At 39.7% G+C, this 21969-nt stretch overlaps 1 protein-coding gene across 1 annotated transcript in view; it reads right to left on the reverse strand.

Moving 5' to 3' along the window:
- The window catches only part of EPB41L3 (erythrocyte membrane protein band 4.1 like 3), a 139040-nt gene that overhangs the window by 108491 nt on the left and 8580 nt on the right, over positions 1 to 21969 (reverse strand). The window contains exon 2 of the mRNA XM_027676101.1: positions 2858 to 2898. The gene's annotated coding sequence lies outside the window, so the exon portion shown is untranslated. The remainder of the gene's footprint in view (positions 1 to 2857; positions 2899 to 21969) is intronic.

The following is a 21969-nucleotide window of genomic DNA, read 5'->3' on the forward strand; positions in this document are numbered from 1 at the left end:
AGCAGTTCAGTGAGTGAAGTCCTCGACCATAGAAAAGGATGAGAAAACTCACCAGTTTAATGATGCAAGAGTGTCTCTGCCCTGTGTGGTCAGATATTCCTGGTGGTCAAGCCCAACAAATCCAACAGAAATACAGTGTCGAAGAGAAACAGTGCATTGTCTGACTGCTCTGACTTACAAATTAGACACAGACAGTTTTAACAGCTGTACAGCTGTATACATATGTACTGTGGAGAACTAAAACCTGACTCTATCCCTTTATTTGTGTTTTACCCAGTAGTAATATTATATAAATTGGAGAATTTTTTATAATACCTCTTTTTTCTCTTTTACAAATAAATGGAAAAAAGTACATTCAAGAGAAACAGCTACATTATGCCTAGTAATGAACTATTACAAAATACATACTCATCCCAAAAGTATTCTACCCTAATATTACAGCCCATTTGATAATTTAATTCAAATGAAGACAATATTTGAAAATTACACACACACGCTTGCACATAATACGGGTAGTTAGTGCAATTACAATAATTTCTCATCCAAGTTATGTGCACAGTTGATTTTTTGTGCATCTCTCAGCATTAGACCCACTAGACCTCCCCATTCCCCCTGTAGCATATGAAGGTCAGCTGCTTTTAATACCGGAAATTTAGTGAAACATCTTGGTTTTTTATTGCATTGAAACTGGTTTTAGTCGGAGCAGCTCACAGTTAAATGGCAGGCAGAACAAGCAAATTCAATTAAAATAGCTCTGAGGCAAAAAGGAGATGAGCGTATCACGAAAATATAAATGGAAATTTAAATGGGTGCTACAAAGAGCACAACCAGGCCAGAACACAATCCTGTCTTTCCTTCTTTCATACCTGTGTTTTTCTCTAACTATGAAAAATATTTTTAAATAGGCTGTGCCACTTCACTATATCTTATCTTGGCATGCAGTGAGCAGACACAGAAGAGTCAGGTTTTCACCAATCCTGCCACACCAATCCTTTCTTGCAGAGGAGAACTTTCAAAATGCATGGTCTGAAGTATCCCGCTTTCCCAAGCTTAATTTTTATCCCCTGCCACAGAGAGAAGGCATACAGAGCACCCTTTCTGCAGGGTGTCAGGCTGAGCGCAGCCAAGGCAAGAGCTGCCACCAGCCTCTTAGGGAAGACAAAGAGAAAGTGGGGCACAGTCCCCACAGCTCTGAGGCTGCTCTGCCAGGAGCTTCAGAAATGAGCCTGCAAGTTATTCACAGATTCACATAAATGGCCACATAAGCCTTTTTTATTGTTGCTGTTGTTGTTTTAAATCACTGCAAGACACTGCCCTACATGAGGTCAAGGGCAGCACAACATTTTCTTGGGCTCATCACTCAGGACCAGAGTAGTTTATGACCTCTTCTCTAGACCTTGTTTTATTCTAATGAATTCTAGAGAAGAACATCACCCATGAACTGTGCAGCTGCCTGCCTCCCCAGGAGCCTAGTCCTCTGGACTAGGGCTCACCTGTGCCTTGCTTTGCAATTAATTAATGCAATTCCTTCCCTTCATCATTGCTTGTGGCACCACTTATATTTCCCAACTGCAGAACACTATCTAGTTGAGGGAGAGTCAAACCCTTTTTAGTCCCACCAGATATCAGACAGTTCTACATTACACTGAAGAGAAGCAGGAATAAAATTAACATTCTAATTATATTCAACAGTTTCTGTGTCTCTCAATGAATTTTTACCTTTTTTTAATTTTTAAATCAACTGTATATGCGTTTGCATAACATCTACACCAGATCTTAACAAAAATATGCTTTCAATGGGTCTTTGTTACCACAGTAGCTGTGATATGCAGCTATATCCCTCTGCACCAGCACTGGATCAGATACCAGAACTCATCCAAATTACCAATTCAGTTCTGTTTCCTTGACTTTTCCACAAGTTTAAATAAAAAAAAAAATCAGTCATCAAAGCAGTGTTCAAGTAACACATGTTATTCAAGTTCAGACTCAAAGTTTTACTCTTCAGAGCTAACTGAAAACAGGCATTTTCTGAACTAATGAGAGTCACACAAAGTTGTTTGCTGTTGGTTTTTTTCCTTTTTTTATTTTCTTAGAATCAAAGTAATGTGTCTTCAAGCACAAATATTTTATTTTCTCAAAACATGCCCAAATTTTCCTTGTGGTTTGCACGATAGTCTTAATAATCGGAGAACTAATGGCCTTGGGATGAAGACAGACCTCAGGGACACTGAATAAAATCTTTTCTGTCCTTAGTACCATCTACTATTTGGGCCACCTTTTTTAAAGAAAGACAAAAACTTTTTCTCCTATATTTCCTTTTTTTTCCCCCCCCATACCCCATTTATTTCACAGTTGTAGTGATCCCTTTCAGATGTCAATATGAAAATGAGAAAGTTTTTTCCATTATTACACTTAAGTCATACCATTAGTTCTTCCCCTGCAGCATCTCAGATCTCCAGACAGTGAAGAGAGCTAAAGCACACTATACCCTGTACACATCAACAGCAAGCAACCCTTGCTTTAGACAGCCAGGATTAAGACTAGAAACAGGACTAAAGTGAAATTATTTTGAAACTAAACCCCTTTTTCACAGTGAATCCAAGCAACTTCACATTTCTTACATGTAATTATGTTTATGTTGTGTCTAGAGCAAGTGTAACTTGGCAGGAGTGCAACACTCAGCAGACAGATATGGCAGCGGGAGAAAAGATAGCAACTCTAAAAATAAAGGCTCCAACGTATCACAAGCAGGAGCCAAAATTCAGAAGACATATATATTTGCTATCAGTGACGTTAAAGAGATGGTGGAAGCTCATGCAGCAGAAAGGTCCACTTAGACCCTGAAAGACGATTTTACCTTTTCTCTGAGTGATCTAGACAGGACAAGCTGGACTTCTCCTTTTACATCAGTAATGCTGAGGATGCAAACAGACCGAGAAGCTTCAGAGGAACATGTCATTATAGCCAACACTTACAACAGAAAACTGACCAAAAAAATAGGAACGCAATTTTATGGGTAAAATTACCCACCAGAATACATTAGCATTACATTGGTCAGTACTTCAGAAATGCCAGAATTAAGTTGCCTTCTACTGATGCACTATGTCCAACCTCCTTCTTTCTCTTTTTTTTTTTGACCAGGAAGGAATTGTTGCCTTATCCAGTGGAAAAGGTGAAGAGTATTTAAGGAATTGAGTTATGAAGACAGAATTATCAATTTCCTTGCTTGCTTTCCGGTGGTACTTAACACTGATAAATGATCACTGCAAGAATAGCCATCAATACTGATAATCGCCATCTTTCCAGCCACATTTTTCACACAGGAGACTGAGCCACACACATTAGTGTCAAAAGCATCCATCAGTTTGGGATGCCCGACTTGTGCCACCCAGGGAAGTGTGGTTACACCACTTGGTATCTTCTAGCACAATCTCAATATTTTTCAACTATGTCTCTTTTTTTTTTTTTTTGTACTGAGATTCTCAAATTACAGCTCAGACCTCAGAAAAGGGAAAATTCAGATAAGCAACATACCATCACTAGGGAACTCCGGGCTAATGGATAGAACTGAATGATCAATCAAGTCAAGTCTGCTACTGCATCACCTGCATTGCCTTGCCCTATTTATCACAGGCCTTCTGCAAAATGTAAAAAGGAGGCTGATTGGCTTCCGAGTATACCACTAAATGAGTCTTGCCAGGAAAAAAGCAAGATACTACCCTCCAGTCCCTTCCCCTGACTTGTTTCTTTCCTGCTCCCTTCTTTTTCCTCCCTTTCTGATCCTCATCACACTCTCTACTCTGAGGCTTCCCTTCCATCCAGACCTAGTCTTACCAACTTGTTCAAATCCTCATTGAACACAAACTTTTTATGCAGTACTTCACTCAGTATGGCCTTGCCAAAAAGCCATGCAGCCTGCCAGGCTAATAGGCTTTGCCAGAAAGCATGAGAATAATAGAATTTTTGACAAAGGACTGTAAAAATATTTTAATACAGGTAAAACAATATATAATCCTTTCATTCCTGAAAACAAGGTTAAGATAATTTTGGCTTGGTAAAAAACAAATCCCTTCTCTTCCATTCCAAGTGAAGCATACACTCCTTTTGGATAAAAGCGTTAGCTGAAGTGTTTCAGGAATAGCTATGGGTTGGAAAACACTTTTCATGAGAAAGATCAGACTAGCAGTCATTCCTGCTAAAAATCAGAAGAGTTCATAAAGCATAGGATTTTACTTGAATCACTGAATACTTCGGACTGGAAGTGACCTCAAAGTCATCAAGTCCTATCTCCTTGCTGAAAGTGAGGTTAACTTCAAAGTAGATCAGGTTGCTCAAGTGTTTATTCTGTCAAATTCTGCATATCTTCAAGTATGAAAAGTCGGCATACTCTCTGCACAACCTGTCCTGATATTTGATCATCCTTACTGTGAAATTTGGTTATTTACACCTAGCAGGAAATCCCCTTGCTGCCACTTTCAAGATGACTCTGAGCCACCTTATTTATAAACCATTTGTAAGATTCCCCTTCAACAATTTTCTTCTTGAGGATATATAAAGCCACACTTCCCACCTCTCTTGGACTGTCATTCCACCCTTCAGCCTCCTTCTTATTTTGATAACCCTCATTCCAAAATGGAAAATCTTTTTTCCATGGGAGCAGGACTCAAAATGAGGCCCAGGACTCTGGATACAGCCTGTCTATTGCTGATTAGGGGGCACTTGTCTTGACATGCCTGTCTATGCTCTTTTTAATCATCATGGACATGGTTTAGTGGTGAACTTGGCAGTGTTATATTTATGGTTGGACTTAATGGTCTTAAGGGTCTTTTCAAACCTAAATGATTCTATGATCTATGATTCTGTGGTTGCCCTTCACTGCTGACTTACATTCAGTTTGTCCACCAAAAGGACTTTCCTGCAAAGCTTTTACTGAGGAAGCTGTCCCCAACTTTTGCTTATTCCCTCCTAGATGCAGTTCTCTGATTTTGCTAAGCTTCACAGGGTTGCCTCCCAGTCTACTAATGAAGTTTTCTGCAGTTCTCATTATTTCTAAAAACTTCAGGCCTTTGCATGGCACTGTAACAGTGAACAGAAATCACTTACAAAGGGAAAAGGCTTTGGAGTGTAAAGTCACCTGACAGGAATTCCCATCCAGACCTGGACCCTAGCACACCTTTTAACAGCTCGTGTCCAAGCTTAGGATTGAGACACTTCTGCTCAGCCAGGGAAAGGCTCAGTATCCACTGCTTTCAAAGGCAGCCCCAGCAATGCAGTGGAAACTCTGCTCATGAAGCCTTCTTTAGAAAAGGTCCCCTAACCACTTTTCCACAGAAGGGACAGGATATGTTTATTTGAGCATCACTTCTGGAAACATTAGCTACTCTTATGAGAAGGCACACAAAAAAATCAATGCAAGTTAGGAAGCACTAAACCAGATGTGCAACAAGGAGAAATGAAGGAACTTTTGAGAACAAAGTGAAGGATGTAGAATTGACAAGTTTCTTTTTCCCCACTCCTCTGAGAAGAGCAGGAAGCTGATGGATGATTTTTTGAAGGAACATCTTGTTAAAAACGTTGGCAACACATCATCAACTTTTAGGGTCTACTTAATCAGTTAAAATGACTGTCTCTGAAAGAATCAAATTAATATTAGACATGAAAGATGAAGAAAAAGCAGGAACCTGGAGAAAGGAATAGATTGAGCTGACTCATCCCTCTGAGAATCTTGTTTAATTACACTTTGCCCACAATGGAGAGAGAATTGTTTCTCAAGTAAAAAGTTCATGGAAGGTAAATCCATCCATCCAATCATCCATCACCACTGAAGCAATGATAGAATGATAATTGCCATCTAAGTTCGTGCAATATTTAATTGAACCAGTAAGTGATGTGACTGGCTTCTCCCTGTGAAAGAGCTAGTGTGTGGCCCCACACTGAAACAGCTGATAATGATCTCAGCTGGGATGTAATCACGTGCGCAGGCCAAGGGCATTGCAGTTGTGTTGGTTGTCCAAAAAATAAGCATCCTTGCTTTGGCCAGCTTTGCTTCCTCATCGTCCTTTGCCCCTTCCCAAAGCATCAAAGCCCCATGTGCTACTATCCTAGGGGGGTTTTGATATGATTGCATTTGCTATCTCACTCTCTGCTAGAGTGGTGTGAGAGGGGCTGCCCAGATTCCCTGAACACATTAGTAACAGCATGTGAACCTCACTATCTATTCTCGACACGTTTCTACTGTGGAACAAAAAATAAAAAGAAAAAAAACTGCTGGTTGCTAGCAGTTCAGCCACAGTTGTGGTTACTGGATTGGATGTCAGGGTCAAAAACTAGATGCCAAAAACACCAAGATCTCATGCTCTCGGTAGGAAGCCAGATTCTCATCTGTCCCAAACTGGCAGGGCTCCATACTGACAATCTGGCTCCCAATATAAATGTGCTACAAACATGGTCTTTACTTCATCTGTGAGGCTTGGGGTATCTTAAATTTGACAGTCATTGAATGAAACTTTACTCTGGAATTGAGAGGCAAATTATCGAACTGACTTGTTAAATTATATTTCATTAGCTGTAGGAACATTGCAAACGCACGCTTTGTTATTTGAACCTTCAATCTGATTTTGTCAAGACTCACTGTACAATTTTCTAAAGCAAATTATTCTGAAAGTTTGTGCGAATGGCACAAAAAACAGCAATAGAGTAATGACTTTCTAAGCAATAGTCAGGGGTGGTGAGAATTAATTTTTTTTAAAACAAAAAAAAAATTTCCTAAGGTTTCTCAGGTCAACAGTTCTCAATGGCTTCATATTCAACCAGCATATTCTCAGCCCAAAGGTGTAAATCCTGAGGAACATTACAACGTGAGACCTTTGCACTCCTGTTTAGAGGACCCTCAGCGAGCTGTGATTTAATATGCACCACAGTGAAAGAACTTCCAGCCGCCAGCAGAAAAGAAAAAGAATTGGAAAACAAAGTTTGAATTACTTCTGTAATTCATCAGTTAGGTATTAAGGAAAAGAAAAGAAGAATGGCTGATTCAAAGCCTGTAAGGAATCACTAGGTTTAAATTTACCTCTGCAGAGAAGGAAATCACATCTGGAGTTTATATTAACTTTTTCCACAGAAGCAGAGTATATTCACTTGTGAAATCTTAAACAGCATGAAATGAAAGTCATGTAAAATAAAATTTTAAAAAATCATCTTCTCATAAAAAATTTTGAAAATAACATCTTTAGGCATCATAAAGACCAGGGACCTATGAAACTTCTTTGAAAAATTTAACATTCTGCTTATTCACTTCCCAAAATTATTTACAACTCCCATGAAAACCAGGTCTGAGAACCTTTGCTACCCCTTCCTAGTGGCGGGAGGGATGTGGGCGGGGAACCCCAAACCTTAATTTTTCACTCTAGTTTGAAATTGGTACAAAGTGCAGCAAAATAACATCCTTACAAAAGGTGGAAATTTATGGTGTACATGAAAAACCTCTGTAAGTGCCAGACAGCCCACAAGGCTCCCACCTACTTCAGGATGCCCCTGGGCTACCTATGGTTGGAATTGACCCCACGCTGGTCATCAGACAAGAATCTCTGCCATTTTTGCAAATGTGTATTTCTCATAGGCATCACGGCCACACACCAGAGTAAGGTTTTGGTGACCGCAGACAAGAGGCATCTTCTGCATCCCACATCAGACCAAGCCATGGAATCACGCAAAATACAGTACATTTTAAGCAAGTTAAGGTTTCTGATTTACAGAGAGGTCACTGTCGGATTTGAAGCACAGGAGGTTCATACAGTATCCCTCCCACAGCCCGGGCACCTGCTCTGTGCACAGACTCCAGCGCTGTTACGACCCATTTCAAAGCAGCTGGTGGATAAACAAAGAGAAGCACCCACACTGTGTAGCCCCAGATGCTGAAGGGCTGCCATGCCCTCACAGATATTTCATCCACGGTTCCTGCCACCAGAGAACATGTCTCAGATTCACAGCAGGGAGGCCTCACTGAGCAGCCAGAACACTCCTGTCTGGTCATCAGCAGTAACTGAGGGGTGGAAAAGAATTATTTTGAAGTAGCATAGCCTAGAAATTTAACCCAAGCCTCCTGAGCAGGAGGTTGGAGGATTATTCCACCTCATCAAAGCCATCTTTGTTTTCCTGAGTGCTTCCTAACCCACGAACTGTGTAAAATACATTGCCTTCTAGTATTATAAGCATGATTTAGTTATCTATTAAAAACAAAAAAACAAAACCACACCCCATCCCATTCTTCACTCCACCACGCCCCCCAAAATAAAGTAAAACCAAACACAACCCAGTAAAGAGCTCTGCCATTACTAAGAACAGAGACAATCCAATTCTACTCACCAGTGGAGTACTATGGAGTGAAAAATATCAAAGCACTGAGTTTTTACACTATGAGGATGAAGTTATAAGATCAAGGTGATCTCTTTAGACATCTTATGCCCATTCCTCTTAATGTGTTTGGTAAAAACATCACGTGTATTGTATAGGACAAAAAGGCAGTCTAGAAAAGTCTATGTGCAAGATGTGACTAAACCAGTTCATCATCTAAGTCATGATAGTGTTATATAGTGGGGGGAAACATTTGCACATGAGGAAACAAAGTACTTTTACTTGGAAAAGAGCATGCAACAACCAGCTGGCCAGCAGCAGAGCTCTTTCAAATATACTTTTCAATAGAAGTCTTCACAGTAGCTTTTCAACAAAATTCACTTTCCTATATTAATCCATTATGAATTTGAGATGTGTAGAAACTTGAGAAACAAAAATAATTTAACTCTTACAACAAACTGCAGAAAAAGACCTGCATATAATCTATGTTAGTACTTTCAAAGTACACTCCTCACATCTCACAATCAATTTTATCTTATACTCTCATTCCCTTTCCAAAATTCCCACCACCAGGGATAGAACATGTATCAATATCACAGAAAATATCATTGTAACATACTCTGGAAAAATTAAATTAAGAAAGTACATTTAACTTTTTCCCAAAGGATCAAGGATGCCAGGCAGCACAAACCAGTTACCAGAGCTGTCACAGGGATAGAGGTTTCAAGGATCTACACCAAACCTGCAGGAATGTGAGAGCCTTTCCTGTAGCCAGCTGGCTGTCAAAGGGTGATGGATTACTTGCTCAACCAAATTACAAGAACAACCAATTTTCAGGTGATTTGTTTGATTTTAAATCCTGATTATGACTCAAAACAACCACCCTTAATAACAGCATGGTACTACTGTAAGAGACTTCATTAGGATTTGTGCTTCCATTAGACAAAAAACCCTCTCCAGTAATGCCTGTGTAAAAGCAGCTGCACTTTGCCAGGACATCTGCTGAACCCAAAAGATTAAACCCGAGCCTCTGTCCAGCCTGACTGACAAAACAGAGTTTCACACAAAGGAATTAGGAAGTAGAGAAAAGCCTTCATCTAGGGAATCCATGGAGCTGACCCATGGATACCTTTTCTCCACTTGTAGGTAATAATATATTCCTATATACACAGCCAGAGCACACTGTTGGAGAACATGACTTTTTTTTTATTAGTTCTTAATGTTTTACTGTCTGTCCATGCAAAGATAGCCTCACAGATCATATCTCATCAAATGTGTAATGAGCCAAATTATTCTCTACTACTGTAAATCTGTGAAGGTCCATTGATCTCATTACAGGAGAGCAATTTACACTTGCAAAGAGGGTGGGAGACTACTTCTAAATGAGGAAAGAGAACAAAAACCGTAATCATGGGAAGCCTAACTCAGGAACAAAATGCATGCAGATCACTTCCTTTTTTTTTCATCTGAACAGCTATATTTATAACAAATATTCACAGTAAAGAGTTAAATAATGTTTAGAACATCTTACTGAGCTTCTGAGACTTTGACGAGACTCTGCAGTGTTTGCAGAGTTGAATAAATGCAGTTTCCTTCCCCTGCAAAGCCACCAAGGCCGGGGACTCACTTGGCATTCCTAAAGCATTCCTCCCTCTGTCCCCTAGCGATAATAAACAGGGCCACTGACCACCAACTGCTCTATTCACCTTCTCCCTCTGCAGCCACCACGGGTGACATCCACCAAATGCAGTGCAGAAACCTGAGCAACATCTCTGCTAACGTAATTGCCAATGTGTCTTGTGGATGCACTCTGTGCACTCTGTGCATGTGTTTTATAAATTTGGGGCAGGTGGAAGGATTCAGGAGGGAATAAGAGATCTAATCTCTCTGCTATACATTGCCTGATATAAACTTTTTAAAAAAGAAAGGAAGGAACACTTAAAAAAATCAAATATCAGCGGACTTTATGACCTGATGATTTGTTTACATTTCCTCTTGATATATGATAACATATGTCTTGCTACAATATAGGCTAGGTAGGAAAACACATTTCAACATGGAATTATAGAAACTGCTTGTAAGCAAACAAGTAGACACATCAGAAAATTACTTATTTTTGCATCACATATTAATAATTTTGAAGCATAGGAATCTAAAAGCATAATTTTTTAATTAATGTAATGAAGAGCTATACCTTTGAACTTGATTTATTATTTAGTATACACAGACTTAGTCTTACATTGAAACTTCCAAACCAGCTCAGTAGGAGTTAGTTAATTCCAGTACACAGCATGAAGTTAAAATAAAAAAAAAAACAAACAACAAATGGCTTCCACAGACATGGTGCAGTTTATTTGGCATATATATAACATTTTAAAAAAATGCTTGTATAGCTGCTTTTGACTTCCCTATTCAGCCCAGAAAAAGACTGAGAAGATGCTAAAGGAAGATAATTAACTAGCAGGAATCCCTTCCAATGGTCCTCCCAGATGGTTCTTATTGGGAGAGATAAGCTTGCTCTGCTGGGCAGGAGGCCACAGACAACACGCAGGATCCTATGGATCTCTGGGGATGGGATAGTAGGAAAATAAACAGTACATTTGTGGGTTTTTCTGGTTGTTTTTTGATTTGGTTTATTAATGACTTGTGCTGCTATAGTGTTCTCCCATTGACTACTGCTGCTCTGACCAATGGGCTGTGTTGAACTATTACTTTCTGAGAGACCCACAAAAAGAGGCAGCTCTGTTTCAAGTACAACCTAACCCAAAGGGAGAGAAATATATTTCTCACAAATCTCTAGCTAAAAACAAATCATAATAGTAATAACACAAAAATAATAATAATAATAAACAACATCACTGGACTCAAAGCACACCATCCCAGATGGAGAAAACATATGTAAGAAGCTGCAAACTATGTGCAGAAAAGATCTCTCTCTGGCCTATAAAAGAAAGGATAAAAGATCTCTCTCTCAGTATAAAAGCCCAACCTCCTGCTGTTGGGGCTAAGCATGTTTGGATTTGATTAATAACTGCAAAATGCTTTTCTCTCCTATACAAGAGCCTGTTAATAGCTTATTTGTTTCATTATCAGGAGGAGGTATGTCACTGCACGAAGGAGCAGCAGTTGCATCCCTTCCAAATGCTGCTTCAAGGCAGAGCTTGCAACTAAGGTATCAGAGACAGAGCTGCTTCCTGGGACACAGTAGGGCAGGCAAGAAAAGCCCACAGATGCCCAGCAAGCCCATAATCAGCAGTCACTGCTTTTCTCTAGTGTCACCACAAAAGGGAGCTTTAAGAAAAATAAAAAGCTTTAAGAAAAATAAAAAGCTTCATGAATTTGAGGTACTGGTCTGAAAACTTGACAGCTATTAAAAGTCCTTTTCTGGCTATATTTTGTACAGAAATCAGTATAAAGGATAGCCTAGAGAAATTGTTTGATAAATAAAAAGAAGACTAAAACATAGAAGAGGGTTACTATGTATTTTATCAGCTGTCAACCTGGAAGAAATGTCCAAGTGAGATCTGAGGCATTGCAGAAAGAGGGAGGGAAGGAGCTGGACCATGAACATGAGACAGTGATGGTAGGAAAGAGAGTTGAGAGAAGGGTGCACTCCCGCTGGACTGGCAGAGCTCCAAGCTAAAACCATTATACCAGAATAGGAGAGAATTTATTTATCCTGAAGAGTCAAAATGGTTGTGCACTATCTGCCAGACACATTCTACCACACTGTTAGTGTTTTTCCACTCAGTGGTGACAATAAAACCTGGGCCATCTCTGGGCTGCCATTTAACCATACTCAGAAAAAACATTTCCAGAAACTAACTAGCATAGGAGCAAGCAGCAGCACATCACAGGGAGGTGGAAGGGGAGTAGTGTTTCCTCAGCAGTTGTGATATATTTATTCAATACACAAGTAGATCTTTATATTGTTGGCCAAAATACAATTCTTTGTGCAAAATATAGTACCCCCATCATGGATGAAAGATGCATTTCCCTAACATGTTGCATATGCAAAATGACAATAAAACTAATTAAGCCACTGTACTTCAGTGTATTCATAGTCAAAAAATTCAGGGAATCTGATATAATAAAAAAATATTTACAGAATAAATGTGATGAGCCAGAAACCTAATCATTCCTTTGTGCCTGGACATAAGAACAAATCTAACTGCATTAAAATGAAATAATTAAAATTTCTTCCAGTAAATGTGAACATTTGGAAAGTACAAATCAGTAGCTAAAATGTTAATCTTATTCTCCCCATGAGACATCACGTACATATCTAAGGTTGGCATCAGACATTAATTACATTTACTAATATTTTGTAGAGGTTAAAAAGTGAAAGTTGTTTTTGGTGACCACTCTAGGCAGCAACAGCAAGCCAAATGGCTCCACTTCTGGGACACTTCCAAGTCAGTTCTCAGCCTATAACCATGAGAAACTGCAAGGTTTTTAAAAGGAAGTCACTTTTTAAAACTGTAATGCAGCTTAAAAGAGTTGTCCTAGTAAAGGATCCAAACAGAAACAAGCTTTCCTATGCCGCTCCTGGGGTCCCAGGCCTTGTGTTTCCACTCCAGTCTCAGTCAGAAAGTTTCAGTGGGTCTCCAGCCCTCTGCTTCAGCTTTAGGAGAGCCACAAAAACCAAAGCAGGAGGAAAATTAAAGAGCTGGTAAATGCAAACATAGCATTTAAATTAGAAAAAGTGGGATTCAAGGGAAGAACAGGAAACACGGGAAACCATTCAGCCACTTTCGAGACTGTGCCAAGAGCCACCAGCCTCATCAGCAGAGCACCCCATGCAGCTGCCCATGGCCAGCAAAGAGGTGGTAAGAAAAAGGATGAAGTCAGCAGCAAGGTGGGATCCATGTGTCACAGGGCTGAGATGACAGGCAGAGCCCTGCTAGAGCCAGGAGAGTACAGTGAGGCATCTGGGCTTCCTGCAGCATGACAGAAGGGCATGGAAGGACAGCAAGAGCAGGACATATTGGGGAGGCATCAAGCACAACGGTAAGTGGAGGTCAAGAGCAGTTAATCAGGAAGCAGGGGAAAGATCCAAAGGAGACATCTGTATGCAGCAGGGTGGGAAAAGCGCCTTTGAGTGTTGTAAACAAAGCAACAGGTCAGGCAAAAGCACAGCAGGACTTCAACTGGAAAGCCCATCAAGGAATAACAGGTGCGCTTTGGGGGACAGACTGCATTTGTCAATAAAAGGATTCTCTTTTTCTGCCTCATTATTTCCTTTTACTAATAGTACCATAGGTGGTTCAAGGATTTTCTTTCCTCCTTCTTTGCATCAAGCAGTAGGAATTTATTAGAAGTAGCATTTTTCCAAGACAGCTTGGGACATAATCATAGAATGGTTTGGGTTGGAAGGGACTTTAAAGGTCATCTAGTTCCAAACTCGCTGCCTTGGGCAGGGTCACCTTCCACTAGATCAGGTTGCTCAAAACCCCATTCAACCTGGCCTTGAACATTTCCAGGGATGTGGCATTAATGGTTTCTCTGGGAACCAGTTCCAGTGTCTCATCACTTTAATAGTAAAGAATTTCTTCCTAATAATCCAACAAACAATTATAAATTTGCTTAAATTCAAGCATGTATGAAGGCCATTTGAGATTGAGACCACTCACAAATCCTATCTTAAGCAAATGTGGAGTATATGCATGAACATTGCCTAACTTAATTGCATGATAGCCTCTACATTTTTCTCTTTACCTCCAGACTGTGACCCCTCTATGCATACACCCTTCTCTCACCTACCTTCTTGTCAGCAGCATTCAAGCAGAGTTTTTTTCCTTTTCCTTTTTTTAAGCTGGAAATATTGCAGCAAGCTTTTTTAATAATATACCGAGTAGTACCAGTGTAACATCAGCAACACTATGTGAAGCCATCAAATTCGTACAACAATGTATGTATAAAATTATCAAACAGTCTGATCTGAGATATCAGAGATTTTTCAAGGAACATTTCCTTTGTAAAACATAAAAAGATGATTTTCTCTTAACAATAACATGACAGACACTAGGACTGAATACAGGTCAGGAATAAATGAAACAATTCCCCCACACAAGATCATCATCAGGTGATCTAAACCAATCGTAGTTTCCTTATGCTTTTTTTCTCCACCTCCTTCCAGAAAAAAAGTAGTGTATTTCAATGTATTTCAGAATGAATGTCAAGGTTCTCATTTTCAAAAATCCCAGAAGGGATGGTTTATTTTCTGTTTAAAGTTTTTCTATTTTCTATTCAAATATTGAAATACAGCAGGTAAAATAAGCCCAATCAGGATGCAAAAAGATAGCACTCCTGCACAGTGCTAGTATTGATTAGCTCCTGGGAGCTCTATAAATACACTTTGGTGACAATACTACCTGAAATATCTCCCTTGGAGGCATCATCATTTATCAATACTGCATTTTGCCTGCTCTGATTGAGCTATTTTGATGTAATGACAAAATTGTTCTTTAAATATTCAAAACTCTGATTAATGCACTTTTCTGAGAAGCATACTTTTTTTTTCATTATTTCTCCTAGTACTGATAACATTTACATTTTCCTTTGGAAGGAAAAGATTTGTCTTCATTGCTTCTTTTTGTATTTTGCTTTATTTTATCTCTTTCAACACTGAGCATAGCAAGGAAGAAATATTTGCATGCTAATGCAAATCAAAGCATGAAAGCAATCAAATCTAACAAAAAGTAAAATCATCTCTTGAATTAATGAAACTCTTTCTCCTCTTACAACATTAATTAAACACTTTCTTTTCCATGCTATTGACTAGTTGTCAGCTTTTCCCTTTACCAGAATTATCAAGAGAAACAAACCCTCAAGAATTCAACATTGTACTGTACATTCAAAACAACAACAACAACAACAAAGTTATAAAACTTTTTTTGGTATATGGGAACATGTATGTTTTAACTGACAAATTTAGATCACATCCCAGTTTTTCTAGAATCAAAAATTTTTAGGTATGTGTTGCCCCTTTATAACTTCAGAGCGAAGCAGAAATTTGAGAGGAAGGAAAAAACCTTTACAAATGCTATTGCATATTCCAGTTCAATCTAGTTTTATATTGCTATTTAAACAGCAATTGGATCCAAATGACTCCAACTAACCTCATGCCTACTTTTGTAAGGAGAATAGCTGCAAGCATGCTTGGGTTTCCAGCACAAGGGACACTTACCGCAAGGGCAGGCAGTCTGGCATGGCAAACTAATAAAACCTGTGTTACATGTAACCCACACACTGCACTGCAGGCAGAGCAGTAACTTTTGGCCATTGCATTACCAAGTATTATGTCAGAAGGCATTCTGCTTGGATTTTGCAACAAAGTAAACCTCAAATTATTTTAATGGTGTGTATTTGGCTTTAATAATGCTATTTAAGATTGGATATTAAGTTGTATAACTTCTATCTTCAGACTGGGCAATTTCATTATTTTCCCCCATAAACAGTGGCTTTAATAACTAAGCTTTTACACTGTTTTCCCCATAATAAATAAATGACGTTAAAAGGCTCTTGTCAGCACTGAAGAGCTGGATCCAGTCCCACAGTGTACATTAAGGACACAGATTAGATCAAGCCAACAAAACACTTAAAGCAAAGATTTTCCCTATTAGCTGTAGCAATTTTTAAACTGAAATTCAGTAATACGATTTTAATGCCAGGTGAATAAGGTCAGACAAAGAAGAAATTACATCAGTGACAACAGGCAAATTCTTACCAATTTCATGTCTACAAATTAGAGCAAGCTTTCCTTCAGAAATGACTCTAGAAGAACCAAAAGCAAATCATTTCATCAAACTCATGAAAACAGAGCTACAATAAAATGATGTTTGCCATTATTTCTTACGGTCACATTAAGAAGGAAGGATGATAGCATCTCCTCTCCAACTAAAAAGAAAATTTCATGTTAAAGCAACCGTTTAGGCCACAAAACCAATCCTCTCAATCTTAGGACAGCAAAGTTACCTTCCCAATTTCTCTTCCTCCAGTTTAAATGGATGTCCTTTTAGCACACTTCTGGTTCATAAATATCCAGTGTCACATGCAACTGTGGCACAGACCCAACAGGTCATGCAGCTACCAAAGACATCAATCCCCAGCAGAGCAAGAAAGCAGTTCAAGTCAGGTAACCAAAATGAATGCAAAACTGTAGGTGCCAGCTAGGTCCAGCTCCCAAACCAGCAGGCTCAAGTTTGTGAGGGGAAAAGGAATGAAAGTGCAGGAGAGGTGAACACACATTTACTGTGACATGGGTGCTGTGCCCACCACACTGAGGAACACTGACAGACAGGAGCTGACAACATACCATGGTCCGAAATACTGATCATAGAATGGTTTAGGTTGGAAAAGACCTCCAAGACCATCAAGTCCTACTGTTAACCCAGCACTGCCAAGCCCACTACTACTAAACCATACCCCTAAGTGCCACATCTACACACCTTGTAAATACCTCTGATCTAAATTAAGGATCTTGCCATCTTATCACTCTTAATCTAGTTAGCTGATGTATTAGTGTACTCTCTCTCAAAATACATGGCCCAACCCATCAATTAGCTGATGCCAACTGCCTGCCCTTTACTATTTACTTCCACAGTGCACTATTTGCTACCTCTATCATAAGAGAGAACAGGTAGACGATAAAGTATTTTATACCTTAATTTTACTTGGAGATACAGAGTTCAAAATAGTCAAGTCTTCTTAATAGTCGATTTCTTTCCCCCCTTAACCCTCCCCCTTTTACTTATAGCTTTCTTTTTCTTTCAGGTTAAATAGGTTAGGAGTAATTACACCATCTTCATGACCTGCACTACTTGAAACCATTAATTATTTCTGCTCTTTTCCACTCCCTGTCCCTATTTTAGTACTTTCCTCCTTTAACACAGCAACAGGAATGATCAGAAAGCTTCAACCCCAATTTTCATGTACCAGAACCATGGTTCCAACCTCATGTTCTCAAGATTTTGATTTCCTCTTCAATTGCTGTCATAAACTCTGCAACAGCTCTTCCAAGTACAGCAAAGTAATTCTCTTCTACGTTATCCTCCATTTTGCCATTTTGAGGTTCAGAGACTATTTGACATTTGCTTTGTCCTTTTAGACTCTTCTGTGCTCAGAGGGAGCTGCTGGATGCAGCAGCACACGGTACTTACAAGCTTCCCCTAGTGCTGCCACCCTCTTTCCTGCAGTTCAGTGTCACCACCAAATCCAGCCTTTTTGAGCTTCATTGAGCTTTACCATTTGTTATCTTGGATCCAGCCAGGAAGAACTGGTGCAGTCATGCCATGAGGCCATGCTGGGGGACAGGGACAACTATTTTGGGACCCTCCCTCCCCTGCCAGCACCAAACCATCTCTCTTGGCTGTAAGACACCACCAGCATGATCACCAGCAGTGTTGGACATGGCAAGCATAGGTTCAAAGCTCATCTCTCACAGATTCAAAGCAACAACGTGCATGAGGAGTCCCATCTTGTTACCTGGTGGGTGACAACAAAAGTCACCTGTAAGACCTTTGTGGTCAATTTTAGCCTCAGCTAGAAATGCAGTGTAGGTTACTATGCAAAGGGGATTTGTATATAGTGCAGTGTTTGAGTTGATGACTCCGGATTATCAGGCACCAGAAAAGAAAAATACTGCCTTGCCTTTTTGATCTGCAGTTTTACAAATACATCTTAAAGGTGCTGCGGCAGTTTAGATTCAGACCAAATTTAATTTTGTTGGAAGAGACAAAAGGGTTTTTTACAGGATTTATAGGAAACAGAGATATATCTAATTTTTTTTTAGAAATTGAAGTATAACCACTGCTTCTAAGTGGGTAACTAATAAAAACAAACAACACAAAATATTTAGTGATCTACTGTATCACTGTAAGACTCAGAAGCCTCAAGTAACACAAACATGTTTGCTTTCATTGTCCGCTCTAGGAGAAATGTGAAATTAAGTAACATAAAAAAAGTAAACTGGATTTAGCAATGTGCTATTTTAAATTTTTTAGAAATTCAACAGATAAAGAAATGGGTTTTTTTCCTACAGAAGACAGTATTTAATAGTAAAAGAAGACCAGGTGTCCATCTGATGCTATCATCTCTTGTGGGGTTGAGAGACCAAACTTACAGCTATATGAGACTGGAAGATGAGAGGTTGCCAACTACACCAGTGTCTCAAAAGCAATAACAACAACAACAAAAAGTTATGAAGTGTTAAGAAAGCGTGTATACTTATACATACTTAAGCACCCCCACTGAACTGCCAGCTACCTTCCTTAGCCAAGTGAAACAAGCACAGCCCAACACTGGGAGGCTCTGGGGCCATCCGTGCCCAGGGCTTGGCAGTGGTACCCTGTGCCCAGGAGGGTTTCACCACCCATTTCCCTGGCTGCCCTCTTCAGCCATCGTTCCTGACCCTTTCCTTCACACTGCAGACATATGACCAGCCTGGGACCCCCACCACAAGAGCTCCCGGTTTTCACATGGCCGAGGTAGCCATCTCGCCACTCCCTCCTAGCACCAGATGTTTCCCATTAACTTTGTCTGCACTCAGCTTGCAAGTGTCAATTGGAAATCCCAGACCCCAAATATTTTACAGATGAAACAACAACAGACTCTTTGCCAATGACTCAGACCTGGATCCCAGCCCCTGCTCCACACTGCTCCAGCAACTGGTGGAAAATAAGCCAAGAGCTGTCTTGGGATTTGGTGGGGGGATCTCCTCTATCTCACAAGGGCAGGCAGCTCTACAGCTCTCTGAGTCCCAGACCTCAATGTAAGCAACCATGGGGTCAAGTCACACAACCTCACCATGCCTTCGAGTTGTGGCAAAGGTCTGCAACATCCCCGTGCAGGCAGGGAGGGCTAAGACACGAGTGGCTCCTGCACGCCTGGTAGCTCAGGCAGCAGTCACACTCAGCCCAGGCATGGTGCCTACCTGCTCCTCCCTCATTGGTCTCAAAATGCTGTAAGGTGCCAGATTGCTCAGGCTAAAAGCTTGGTTAAGTGGCCACAAAATTCCCTTTATCCAGAGGAAAAACCACAACTGGACAAAACCCCACTGTACTAATAATTAAACAGCTCTCAGACATCCCAGGTTTTCCTCTCTGCAGGTCTGCTGTTGTGCCCTCCTAAATATTTTGAGTCTCTGCTTCTTCAGTTTGGAGTGTAGAAGGTAAATATGTATTCAGTTTTAAGACTTTTATTTAAATTTTCTCAGTCTGTTTGGGTTAAAAAAAAAAAAGAAAGAAAAAAAATTGCTTGGATAAATTCACACCACCTTGAATACATGAAAAAAACATTTTTCTTCTTGATGCTTCTTGTCTCTGTTTCACAGTACCATTATCAACAGGACACTGGAGACATGAGATATTAACTATCAAATACTTTTCTATTTTAGTTTAAAGTAGTTCAAAATGTGATATCCTTTTTAATAAAAAAAATAATAATAATTAAATAGCCTTTGCCAAAGGGTTAAATACTACAAAAGCTGAAAGACTAAGAAAACAGTAAAAATAAAGGATGAATTCCCATATGCTTCTTTAGAGAAGCATTACATATTGGAAACTCTTCTGTTGACTGGATATTAATACCCAATACCCATTTTAAAATCCATTACTTCTTAAAAGACCTCCACAATTAGTTTTCTAATTTTGATTTTATAGATGAACAGGCTGGTTTCCAACATGCCACATCAAATTCTGTGAGAGTATATATAGGAACTAACCACAAAATATTTCAGGATCACATCACTGCCAGGCTGGTTTAATTTCTTTTTATCTCTGTGCTATTTCATAAAAGCATTATTTTAGCTTCAAGTGAATGTGGAAGACAGATGAAGTATTTCAGGTTGCCATTCCCATATTGACTGTATCGAGAAACATCTCATTCTAGATAATCATCAGAGAAAGTGGTGCCTATCACAATTCCTCCTCGATGTCCTTTATGCATGGTGCAAGGGCATTCAAGAAAAGGAACTGGAGTCTAATCTTTCATTTAAACACTAGATGGAGCCCACTTCCCAAGACTGAAAAATTAAAGCTTTCCTTGCAGCAAACTATTGCAATAGCCTATTGCAATATCTGGTCATGCATAAACATGACAAGACTCAAACAGCTGCAGTGACTGTCCTTAATGTAAAAAGATATACTGGCCAGCCATTATATCTCTGCATAAAGGGACAGCCTTTAGTACTGCGCAACTGCAAAAGAATTTATATTCCTCTACAGATATATTAGTTTGGTGTAAAAGACCCACAATACTTGGGGTAAACTAGGCATATATGGATTTTTGTAATACCATATGATAAACATACTGCTGATTTGAGAACTATGACAGTCTGACATCTCTTCATTTTGACAATAAACTCTACTGATTCCAACTATGATCATTTTGCACATATAATTTATATTAAGTAGGAATAATCCTTTTTCAGTGGTTGGCTTGAATTAGTTCCAGCATGAAAGCTCATTTATGACATTTGATAAAATGCCACTTCTCTCTAACGAAACATACCACACGTTCAACTAGAGATAAGTGAGCTTTGGTGTTAAAAATAGGATGCCACAATACCAAACCTCAGTACAAGCATTCTGGTGAGAAAGAAAAAAAAAAAATTGAGCCAAGTTGCCAAGATCCAAATCGAGCAGCCTCATGGTTACTGGATAAATCTGTTTATTTTAGGCCCCACCACAAACAACTGCCACTTCTGCAGTATTTTTGCTACACTCTGGACTGTCCTCACAATGCAAAGGGCAGGCAGAAATTGCAGGCAGACAACCCTTGGTCCTTCCTTAGCTTGTCGAAGGACACACTCACAGGAACAGCTAAGAGCCGAGCGGACAAGAAAGTTGTGCAAAGCCTCAGACGTGATTCCCAGCAATGCAATTCTGCTGACAGCCAAGCTATCGCTGATTGCTTTAACCTTTGCTCAGTCCGGGCCACTGCCTTCACCTCACTCTTTTCCTAACAAACCTATGGTAATAGCTTCATCAAGGTTAAGATAAGCACAAAGGCAGTTAGCTTTACTACAGAAAACTACCTTCTGCTCACAGTGATTCATCCTGTTAAACAAAGTTAACCCACCTTGCCTTAAGGCACATTCTGAATTGGCTGGGAGGAAAGACAAAGGAAGTTATTACCTAATGGTATTTCCAGAAGGAAAAGCACAGGGTCTAGCATGATCAGTGCAAGTTTTCCTAAAGGGCCCTCCTCACTCCTTAATTCCATGAAAGACCTACACAGCACATTTTCTTGGTCCCAGATCCTTGTGGATGAAAGATGGTCTTTGGAGTCTTGCAGATTACTGCTGTGATGCTCTGAAACCAAGCAAAGCTCTTCAAATGTGAAACCTGCTGCTAGGAGATTGTGGCTTGTAGTCACCATCACAGTGACAAGCAACCGCTTGACCCCACTGAAGAGCACGCACAGGACGATGATCACATCTGTTTGTCAGAGTTAGAGCAAACATACTGCAGCCATAAAAGCAATGTGCTTTCCAGCTGTAGCAAGCACACAGCCAGCTCAAACGTTAATACTTCTATCTGTGAATACCATGGTTCAATCCTATTACATTATGTTTGCTTGCCAATATATTTAAATTGAACACGTATCTGCTCCCAG

The sequence above is a fragment of the Neopelma chrysocephalum genome, unplaced genomic scaffold (genome assembly GCF_003984885.1).
Source record: "Neopelma chrysocephalum unplaced genomic scaffold, ASM398488v2 Primary Assembly neopelma1_22, whole genome shotgun sequence".
NCBI lineage: Eukaryota > Metazoa > Chordata > Aves > Passeriformes > Pipridae > Neopelma > Neopelma chrysocephalum.